The sequence below is a fragment of the Monopterus albus genome, unplaced genomic scaffold (assembly GCF_001952655.1).
Source record: "Monopterus albus unplaced genomic scaffold, M_albus_1.0 scaffold12.1, whole genome shotgun sequence".
Taxonomy (NCBI): Eukaryota; Metazoa; Chordata; class Actinopteri; order Synbranchiformes; family Synbranchidae; genus Monopterus; species Monopterus albus.
In genome coordinates, this window is record NW_018127892.1 from 1083011 (window position 1) to 1095443 (window position 12433).

Sequence of the window (12433 nt, forward strand, 5' to 3'; positions counted from 1 at the left end):
CACATGCTGTGGTGCGGCACGGCATGGGCCTGTGGGTGGGAGGGGGTGGGATGGGCAGCGGACAGACAGAACCAGCCAACCAACACAACATGAGCAGCGGCAGCATGTTTGCCCGGGGTAATAGTGTCTGTATTCCTGTGCTTAACGAGCCACTTCAGAGACCCCAGGGTGGGCCCAAGGCAATGTCAGGGAAGTCATTGAGGCCATCAGTGGAACTGTAATGTCTGTTTGCTTTTTACTCTCCACTTCCTTTTTTCTTACTCTCATCTGCTTGGTTATTGTATACACAGTACAGCTGCTTTTTTGTGTCATATCTGTCAAATTTGAATGATTTGTGTTCATTGTTAATGATCAGACCTTTACACCAGTGAGTCTCAGCTGTGTCCTACTGGGGGTCAGGGTTCAGCTTTCAGGTCGGCCAGCTAATGATGACCTGCATTAAAACCCAAAGCTGGGGAGTGCAGGCCTGATGTCACCCGCCCGCCAACTTCAGTAGCTGTAAATAGAGAACTGCAATTTTCCATAAAAGCTTTGTTATACATAATTTATATGTAAAGTAATAACACACTGGAATGCAGATTGTCACAATTAAAGTAATGATGCCAACTGGTTAAGTGTTCTGTGTTTGACATAAATGGTTGCTTGAATCCATATGGTGTATTCATGTGCATATGCACGTATCCATACGCTGCCAGCCGAAGGTGTGGACATGCTTTGTGGACATTGAGTGGGAAAGTGTCCAAACTTCTGACTAGTATTGTAGGCATACAGCATGCGTGTGTTTAAAGAGTTCCTTATTTGGACTGTGTATATTATAGAAAAATAAAACTAGGATGCATCAAAAAAGCATAAAAATATAGAGTATAAATGCTGTTGGTTAAGGTGCAACGGAAGAGAAGATCATCTACACATGGCAATGTGTGCCAAGTATGAAGCTAGCTGGCTCTGTCCAAAAGAAAAACAAATATGTTGAGTTATGTATGGGACTGTTTTTGTCTGGGACCATTGGATTAGCGAGATTGCCAGGCAACAAATGAATACTCTAAATGAACTTTTTACTTTCAGCCAGTTGCTGCCATTAGCTTATTAACTGTACAAACATGAGAGTGGTATCAGTCTTTTCTAACTCCATTTCTCAAAATGTTGAACTATTTCTTTAAGGTAAATCCTATTCCTGAAATAGGGTCGCAGGGAGCTGGAGCCTGTCCCATCAGACACTGGGCGAGGTGGGGTCCACCCTGGACAGGTCGCCGGTCTATCACAGGGCTTCTTTAAGGAAAATCTAAAGTTAAAATTACAATTAATTATGAACAACTAACAATTACAAAAAAGCATTTTCACAACAGTATGAGGATGTCCAAACTCCAGAGAACCGCTAATGGTGTCAGTGTAAAAATGTTCTTGTGTACATCTGTTCAGGTTTACCTTGAGCTATGCTACATGGCTCAGTCTTAATATTAAGCAGTGGTACAAGGGGTGGTCACACTTTGACCCTGAGTTGTCTCTGCTGACAGGCACCTCTGCTATGTAGCCCTGTCACTCAACTCTCTGCACCAACAATGGTAGAAATTCCACTGTGTTTGTTTGGTTAAGGACAGAGCTCTCTGAAACCCCTGAACCTCCTTAGGATCCACAGCAGCTTCACTCACCCTGAGAATGAAGCCAGTGTCAGTCTGAACCCAGACAGCAGGAGTAAAGTTCACCCGCCGTCTCAAGAGTAGTCAGCCCCATTTAGCAATTGTGTCTCTTCTGCCAGCACACAATGGAGCAAACAGGCTAAATCCACCTTGAAATGCACTTAGTAGAACATGTCAACATGTCAGGGTGCGCTCGGTTCTATGCTTTGTCTTAATCCAACCCATTGAACACTGACAGTTGTCTGTGAGTCAGACATTCACAAAGTCTGTCACTTCAGGTTTTGAGCCCTAGCAGCCTCGCTGGAAGAGTAGAACCCTCAAACACATGTTAAAACACACATGCTGGGTATACATCCCCACAGCCGGAGCAAAAGCCTCAGGAGGAGGCGAAACCAATACATACCTTGTGTAAACATTAGCGGAAAAATGACGCTAGGAACAGAAAAGGCTCAATCTTGGTGAGGATTATCTCTGCGAAATGAATAGGGGCCAATTATAACTGCTCTGTTGTACTGACAGTATCTGGCTCAATAGCTGTCAGTCTGAGATGCCTGCGGGGCTCGAACAGGGCGCGGTGGCTGCGGAAGGGATCCTCAGCAGGCTTGAAAAAGGGGCCCTCAGACTGATAAGCTAAGGTGAGCCTTCGGACAGCTCTGATAGATGTCGATGCTTTCTATCTCATCTGGCCTTCCAAGGACCCACTGAAACCATGTACTAAGCCTAATGGTAGGCTCACAAAAACCACCATGGGAACAAGCGTGCTGAGATGAGGTTGTATGCTTTTCTGTCATTTGCCACATTAACGTACTGTTTGCAGACAACACTTTCTTCTGCAAGGACACCTCAGAGCATAGACACATTTTAATTTTGACTCAGCACTGGGACTGAGACTGCTGTCTGAATACTCCCCACCAGGAATGTCAAGGTTGTCTTGTTTGTTTCACAGATCTAAAGACTTCATACTTAATTTTGCTACAACTGTAGTAAGAAAGATTCAGTCAACGAGTTACCTCCCTCCTCGACTTTTCATGCAATGGCAAAGAGAGAAAGAGTAGATGAGGTCAGCTGTTGTCAGAGTGGGGTCCTTTTGGTAGCCTAGTAGAGGTGAGGGCCTGTGAAATGAGCTTATCTGACCCCTGATAAGAACAGGATACCCTGAGGAATGGTCTAAATTCAATACACATGGCTGCTGTAGCGGCCTTTATCTGAGGGGATGCGGGTGTTTGTAAAAGAGCTGGATGAAGCAGTGCAGTTTGGTTTGGCCTATCTAGACTGGGCCAGCAGATCACAGCTTTACATATACCAGTGATTGTAGCCAGTGGTAAAAAGGGTGTGCTGCAATGTCATAGTCAGTCGTTCAGACCCCTAAACATCGCTAAGAGAGCAATTACTGTTGCTAGCCTCAACTCCTAAATCATCTAGTCAGCTCTCCTGCCACACAGGAAGCTGTCTTATTACTTCTGTAAGCTGCACTGAGATTTATTGAGCTGATGTTTGATGACAGCATACAACAGAGGGACGTGTGTATACATGCCAAACTATGTCGACTGGGACACTGGCATGCAAAAGCAACACAACACAGCACACACTGATGTTTGGACCTAAACAAGGCGTGTCTGGTATTCTGTAGTTTGACTTGTAGGTATTATGATTAAAATAAAAGCTCTTAAACATTATCTGTCTGATCAGCTACAATATTTTCATCAAACACAACATGCTGATTATTTGCATGTGCACACTTATTTTCATAGTAGTTCAGCATTGCTCTGTACTGTAGATGTATATATCCATGATGGAATGAATGAAACAAGATTACAGCAAAGCATAATGTGGAAAGCCTGTCTTGAATGAGCCGTATAAATGGAATCATAATTAAGCTGTTAAAACTACTGTCAGCTGATTAAATCAAGTTATTCGTTATGCCTCAGACAGAGATAATATAGATTGGGTTTGCAGAAAAAACTAAACTGGCTACGTTCATTCCTTTATCTCAATTTAATCTGCTTTTATATAGTACCTGACAGTTTAAATGTGTGTAACAGGTGATCTGGTTGCTGTTTTTAATATGAGTTGATTTATATTGATTTTGTGTGTATATTTTATTGTTTTTAATGTGTGACTTGTATGGCTGGATATCAAGAAAATGGACAGTGAGGTTCTGTGAGAATTTGCAGTTTAGTGTAGAATTGTCACAATAGTCTTGACATTAATTTTGTTTACTGTACACTGGTGATTCTTTAGGTTTTCATCAAGCACAACCATTGTCACCTCCCCCCAAAATTTCAGTATTAGACAAATCAAAGTACAGTATTTAGTGACATTCTCATCAACCTCCACTGCACTTTGTGTATCATGCAACTGTTAGTACGTTGACTTGCTAAACTAAGATGTTTAAGTTGGTTTACAGTTCCCTCCTAACATCAGTTTGCTTGGTCATTGTGTGCATGTTTACCCTGTACAATAGAACTTAGCATTTATGTCATCACACCACTGTATACATAGCTGCTATGCTGTAGACTCTTCGACTGTGAGACTGGGTGTCTCATTTCTTTTCAGATTTTTTCACTAAGCAAATAGCAAAAATATAACTTTCACTACAAGGCTACAAAACACAAGTTTTGTTCTTTGGTTTTTTTCAAAGGCCTTGGCATTACATTTTAGGTTGCAGTAATCCCAACCAACAAGCTGTCAAGTTGTGATAAATTAGATAGTTGCTTAATTTAGACTTGAATCCAGTTCACAGTCGGTATCAAGATACTGCTTGGGGGAACTCCAAAAAGTTCTTCACTCTGCTAGATTTATTGTGAAAATGGTAAGCCTTATGTGAATTTAAATCAAAAAACCAGTATGAATGGGAACAGATTTGTTTGTAGGGATACGTTTCCATTGGGTGAGACCAAATTAAACAATGTCCTGAAGTGAGCCTGAACAAAGCCCATTTTGTAAAAAACATGTGATGCAGTGTTATTGGATACATATTATGACCAGTGGATAAATTTATAGGGTAAGTTTAACAAGCTGCTACACAGAAAATAAACTGTCATTACACTTCCTATAGGTTTTCTAGCAGAGTAGAGAGAGCATGATCGTCACCAGTGTGACAGTATTCATCTGAATGTGTCTGTTGTGGGGCTCTGGTGTTATCAGTCTGAGTCACATCACATAAATCAAAATACCTTCCAGCGCCACGAAGGCGTCCTGCTTGGGAGCCGACACATCTGGCTGAAGATTTAAGAAACTGTCTGGGCATGAGCTGGTGACAGCAGTCCTGCTCTTGGTGGACATGCTAACAGTACAGGCACACACACGGGTTAAACTGTAGAGACAGACTCATGTGATGTAGATGGACTGCATGCTGGGCTCACCCTCCGAATGCTGTCAATGCCTCTCTGATTGAAGCTCTGTGTGGTGAGCCAATACATATTCTGTGTAGAGTGTATATCTGTTAGCTTTGCTTCTGGAGCTCACAGTTATGCCTGTTAGTGTTTATTTGTTTGTCACTCAGCAGATGAGAGGATGGTTTGCTGGTGTGTGTAGGGTGGGAATGTGGATGCATGGGTATGTCACCAACATGAGCTCCCTTGTGTATGGTCTTGTGTATTTGAGCATCCACACTCACTGCAAGTGTGACTGGCAGAATATGGGTGTACTGTAAGCCTGTACAGTATTCAGGACACATGAAGTTCCCCTAAAAATAAAGCTGTGGTGAGTTCTACCTCTGTTCTGTCTTTCTAAAACAGATTCAACCTTCTCAGACAGTTCTATAACAGCAGGGTGACCGTCACAGCCAAACTATGGTACACACACACACACACACACACAGACCAGTGTATATATATATCTAGCTTAGTAATTAGCCTTCACAGAGTAACCTTTGGCCTTAATGTCATCCTGTATGACAAATGAAGTAGCAGCAGCAACATGAAAAGTGGTCATTACTGTGTGTTGCGGTGTTTACTGGAAGAGGAGACATGGCGTGTGTCTCGGCTCACTGATCTGGATTCTGTCCAGCCAAAGGCATTTGTAGACCTTCTTCATCTTCTTTTTTTAGTTGCCAGTGGAGCAAAGATGAGAGTCTTCAGCTGATAACTTGGGAAGTAGGGCAAAACTTTAACTGATGTAAAGAACTACTTACTGACTAAAACCTTTAAAATGTCTTAATATTTATTTAAAGAAATAGTTTGGGTTCAAATTAAGCACAGGTTGCAATGTGTTTTATTGACCTTTAAAATTGTTCATAGATGTTCACAGACATTTGAATTTTGTACTGAACCAGATTTGCAGGCTTTCTGTGTACTTCTAGTCTTTATCCTGCACTAAGCTAAGCACCTCCTCCTGGCTGCATCTCCATAGGGTTTATTTGCACCAATATGAGAGTGGTGTTGGTCTTCACATCTACAATAAGTCTTAGCAAGAAGGGAATTAAGTGCATATCCTACATGCTAATGGTATTTCTTTTAAATATTTTCTGTAGATGGAACACAGATAAATGCCAGGATTTATTTTCTCTATATACAGTACATGTATTATCTTGTCAGGCTATGTGTCCACTGCTGTTTTAATGATATAAATTTGTCCATCATTGTATGACATCAAGCTGTTTATAGAAAGCCAAAGTCAAATTCTGTAAACCCTTAATATGCGATCAAACGAGGTATTAGAAGCATATGGAATAGCTTCCATGAGACACTGAGGCAAATAGTTTAATAATATACAGTATTGTGTGTACTAGAAGACGATTTAGGACGGAGTGTAATGACGGTTAAACTGTTGCCTTTGTATAATGTTACAGTTCAAAGAGAAGTATTTTTCCTGCATGTTTCTCTGAATGTGACCATGAGAAACATCTTCATCAGTAAAGAGGAGTTTTAAAAAGAACTGATAAGTATATTAACTTTAGACACTGGGTGCCTCCCCTTCTTTACTGTTCCAGGGGAGGATGGTTTAGTGGTGCCGATAGTGCCTGTGCATCTGCTTTCTCCTTTTCGCTACATACTGATTCATTAAAGTTATGTTTTGTTTTATGCAGGCCAGTCACTCCTCACCCTCCCTGAGATCGCTCCATTCACACCTGCTCACATGCCCAAGGAAAACATGGGCTGGAGGCCTCACTATTGCATTTTATGATACATGCACATCCAACACATACTCCCACACACAAAGTCTTCTCTTTCTGTCCTGATAACTTATTGCATACTTGTCCACTGAAAAGAAAATCCTTAAAAACCTGAGGTTACACATAAAGTGACATGTTTTAGTGGGATGTTAAAAGAATAATCCACCCTGGCTTGTTGACTGATGGACTATTTGGTCTATTTTCATATACACTGTCTGAAACTTAGAGGACTTGACATCATATCCAATGTTTCCAATGAGATTTTTTTCATGAAAAACACTGAGCTTTTCAGTCCCCAAGACTAACACCTCTAGAGTTGTCCTTTGGCACAAACAATGAAAAGACAGAGAGAAATTTCTACGTCCATGATTATAGTATCAATATCATAGAAATCAATAGACTAACAGTGTTTTCAGCCAGGAGGCGGGTCTGCAATTATCAAAATGCTTCAGAATAACTAACATCAACATCAAAGGGAGATTACGAATAAAGTTTGAATCGTTGAGGCAGGTTCATGGGCTACGGATACCTCAAAAAAGCCTTTTAACTAGAATATAGAATCCCACTCCTGTCAAACTGAGGTGTGAAGTGAAGATTTCTGACATGATTTATGACACCTAAGCCCTGCTTACTTTTCCAAATTTCATGTGTGTCTAGATCAAAACCTGTCAACTTTTTAATTACAGACTTCAGAGGATTTTGCACATATGGTAGATAACTCTAAGTTTCTTAGTTTAAAACTTTAGGGCTATTTATACTGTATGTTTTCATGTCTATATTGAAACAAGATGGCATTCTATTTTACTAGAATTGACCTGTAGTAATTTTCATGTCTTCTTGCAGTTTTCAAAATACAATATTTCTAGAAGGTGGCCCATAGCCTGTAAAGATGGATGCTCCCTGCTCTATGCGGTTCATTGTAACTGCTTGGTACAGAGTGTGTTCTTCCCTGTCTCCACCCATAAGGGCAATTGTTTATACATTAGGTTTAGATCATCACAGGGGATAATATTCATTTAGTCGCCCTTTTAATTGTTTCAGCTATGGAGCATTTTGAATGATGTCTGATTATTGTATTATCTGTTAACAGGGGAGGGTGAACCTACATCTAAGGTATATATTATCAGCACAATACAATAAATCATATTCACATTTTTTACAGTGTATATCCTAAAATTATTTGTTTATGAATTTAAAATTTATTCCATTATTTAACAGTAATAAAATGTCTGTTTATGTGGAGAATGTTTAAATGGATCATGTTGATAACATCCCAGGATGGATGGTTTGACAGCATATGCAGCATGTTATTCACCACGTAACCACAAGATGTGCTAATATGTAGTCTCAAAGAACGAGACTGCGTGAGACTTGTAGTTAGTTTTCCCTGCTGCCATTTTGTCCCCACTGGCTCTGTCAGCCATTATGTGTCAAGGTAACATGACCCAGGACATTTTGTCTGAAACCAGTTGCTCTGCAGCTGGTCTTAATCATCCATCATCACCATGTAAATGCATGCATCCATTTTTACACATCATAAATGGTTTAGATGTTATTTTTTATCCTCCAAGTGTATCATTCAACTGTTTATAGAATCTTTAGGACAGGCACTGAGCACCTATGACGAAAGGAAGTAGCAACAGGGGGGTGTAGACATTAACATTAGATCACTACATTGTGTTAGTATTAACAAATCAGACTGATTCCCAGTCATTGTATGTGATGCAATTTACAGCAAGTTATTCATTGAACTACCACTAGGGACACAAATGATGCTAAGCCTTATCGTTATACTACATGTTACCTATCAAGCACCCGACGAGGGACAGTAGTGCTGCAGTGGTTTTTCCTAAGTACTCACTATCTCTACAGTTTTTCCCTGCTGTACTGCTGATCACTGTAAAGCAGGGTTGTTTTTACTGTGCATAATGATTAATTTTTAATGATGTGATGTCATAATTGTCTGAGACAACTTAATTGTGCTAGAAAGAAACCATGCACGTACGATGGAAATGTTTTGTGATTGTAAAAAACACAGAAACACTGATCAATCAAAACAATTACTTTATTGATGAAGTTATCTCATTTAAATTACCAGTAAGGAGATGGTAAAACTCCTCTTCACTTCAGAGGCAGGACCTGATGGGGATGCATATACACATGCTGCTGCAGCTGCAGGTTTTTTTTTTTCTTTTTAGTGTTATGTCTCTCCTTTCATGCCGAGGGCAGTCTTACAGCACAGTTGGCATGCAGATCTTTTGGGAAAATTACTCTATTGCATGTTGAGATAAGTTCAAAAAGTAAACTATATCTTTTCATTTTTTCATCAGGAGTTATCCTGTTTGATCCAATATACACCTCATTTCATTCAGTTTATTCACCTGGGCTGGTGAAACCAGATACATCTCATGTGCAGACATCTTAGGGACATGACAAGGAAGGCTGCTAGCTACAAGGGTAGTGCTAGCTTGAACTTCAGGCAGCAATGCTAAATGCTTTGCATTGAGGCGATATTTCAGACTCAAAGTACTGTGATGGTAGAAAAATTCCTTACAACAGAAACTGCAGAGAGCAACTTTCCTAATTACAGTTCCATCAGGATGTTTTTTAAATGGAAATGTTACATTCATGGAGCCTAGCAACATCTTCTTGTGCATCGCCAACATGTTACAAACCCACAGTGACAGGGACAGTTCAGTGTCACAACATGTTACTTAAAGTGTAATTGATTCTGAGCTGTGTACAATAAGAGGAGTGCAGGGTGAGGTGTGGATTCGCAGAATATGATTAACACATTAGTGTGTTAATTAATCACATTTGATTTATTAATTATTAATTAATCATCTGGGGTACCGTACCTGTGTGTTAACCCCAATAAAATCCTTTATTGTTGTTATAAAACTATAAATTATATAATGGTGGCATATAAATGCATGGAGAAAGAGGAGAGAAGAGGATAGGAGAGGATCGGATCGGATTGGATCATGGGGCCCCCAGCTGTCTAATCCTATAGCAGCATAACTAAGGGAAAGCTCAGAGTCACCTGAGCCAGCCCTAACTATAAGCTTTATCAAAAACCATCGGGGGCAACTTTGGGGTTCAGTGTTATGCCCAGGGACACTTCAACATGTGGACTGCAGGCACTGAGATTCGAACCTTTAGGGAGCCAGTGGAGAGAAGCTAATATGGGAGAGATATGATCTCTCTTGCTAGTTCCTCTCAGTACTCTGGCTGCAGCATTTTGGATTAACTGGAGGCTTTTTAGGGACTTACTGGGACATCCTGATAGTAAAGAGTTACAGTAGTCCAGCCTGCAAGTAACAAATGCATGGACCAGTTTTCACTTTGAGACAGGATGTTCCTGATTTTCAAGGTTCATATATTTTATTATCAATTCACCATATGTGCAGGACATACAGAAAATCGAAATACCGTTTCTCTCTCACCTAGTATTGGGTGCCATAACATTTTGCACCAGTGAAAGAAGGCCGTTCTAAAGACTTGGTTTATGCGAGGTTTCAAGGACATATCTTGGTCAAAAATGACTCCAAGGTTCCTCACAGCAGTACTGGAGGCCAGAGCTATGTCATCTAGAGTAATGGTATGGTTCGATAGCATATTTTTAAGGTTTTCAGGTCCACGTTTTGTCACAGTTTAGAAGTAAGATGTTACAGGTCATCCAGGCCTTTATGTCTTTAAGACATGCTTGAAGTTTGACCAACTGATCAGATCCATCTGGGTTCATAGATAAATATATTTGAGTATCATCTGTGTAGCAATAGAAATTTATGCTGTGTTTCCTGATAATACTGCCTAAGTGAAAGTGAAGAGAACTGGACCTAGTACAGAACCCTGTGGAACGCCATGACTAACTTTAGTCTGCGTGGAAGATTCATCATTAACATGAACAAATTGGAATCTATCTGATGAATAAGATTTGAACCAACTTAGTGTAGTTCCTTTAATCCCAATAGCATGTTTTACTTTCTGTAATAAGATGATGTGATCAGTGGTGTCAAAAGCAGCACTGAGATCTAAGATGACAAGTATAGTGACAAGTCCTTTTTCTGAGGCTAGGAGAAGATCGTTGGTGACTTTCACCAGTGCAGTTTCTGTACTATGATGGACTCTAAAACCTGACTTAAAATCCTCAAACAAATCATTTTTGTGCAAATGGTCACATGATACATCTGTGAGAGTTGTAGGAAGGATTTGATACATTTTTTTCTCTAATAGTAATAATGTCATAAATCTTCACTTCACACCTCAGTTTGACAGGAGCGGGATTTTGTATCTCTCCCAGCAGACATTTTGACTCATCATAGTAGGAAAATCACAGGTTCTACTAAAAACATTAACAATGACTATTAATGAATGATGACAGCATGCACAATACCTGGATGATTGCAGGTAAAATAAATTCAGTTGCCATTACTTTATCACTTAAACAAGTGTTTTTCCTGATGTGACAGATCAAAATGTCTTCAGTGAAAAACGTCTATTATAGGCAAACACTTCATGTCTACTCCAGTGGAACATGCAGTGATTAACAGTGTTAGATTTTACTGTCAATTACCACTGTCCCTGTCTGTAGTTTCCTATTTTTATAAAGTGGTTGAATGGAGTTTGGAAATCATCATTCCTCCACCTTTTTTTATGGCAAACTGATTTGGAAACATAAGGATCAGGCCATTTTGAAAGATCAAAATCTTCACAATACTATCATATTCCATAATAACCACATTGGTGGTTTGTGCTTATTAACACATGGGGTAGTTACACATATTATGTTAAAATAGTTCAGTGCTTTGGGAAATATGCTTATTCTTTTTTGGGAAGAGGTGCATAGATAAGAAATGCCCACTCATATGACTGTCAGTTCTTTGTGAAGTTTGAGTTAAAAGATAGCTTTGCTTAGCATAAATATTAAAAACAAGGTGAAACAGCTAACCTGGTACCACGGTACTGTCTATACAGTAAGTGTTACTTATTGTTAGGTGTCCTTGTCATACAGTAGGTTCACATTCAAAAAGCAAAGCATATTGCGTGGGCTACCTTTATCAGTGTACCTTGTTGTGTATTTTCATGCTGTTTTAATACACTATATTTGAATTAAGAATATTGCTCCTACTCATCAGTCTAGTGTTCCTCCCCTGGTGTTTTGCCCTCTGTGGTGTATGGTGCAGGTCTCCACTTCTCCATGATGAGAGAAGAGCTTGGTGAATGAGTGCCAGCAGCAGACTGAATTGTAGCCCCCCCCCATCTATTGCTATATCTTTGTGCTCTGACTGCTGCTCAGGCTGACCTGCAGCCTTTCTAATTTGGTGATGAGCTGTAAAGTGACCAGCTTGGCCCCCCACAGCTGGGCGGCTAGAACAACAGTAGGACTCCAAGGATTTCTTTACCCGCCAGTCTCTTGGGTTGGATGGACAATACTGTATACACACCCCAAGCATGTCACACTCCTTCTCCCTCTCTTCCTGCTCTTCCTCTGCCTCATGGGGAGACCAAGACAACAGCTCTTCAGTGCACTATGGCATTGTCCCTTCTCTGCCCCTGAGTAAGCTGAGATGCCAGGAATAATTTATGATGACGTAGGCCATGGTATCTGTAGGCAGGGTAGCAGACATGTTCTCTCACCTCCTGCTGAGGAGTACGGTCCTGCCACCTCCATTTGCAC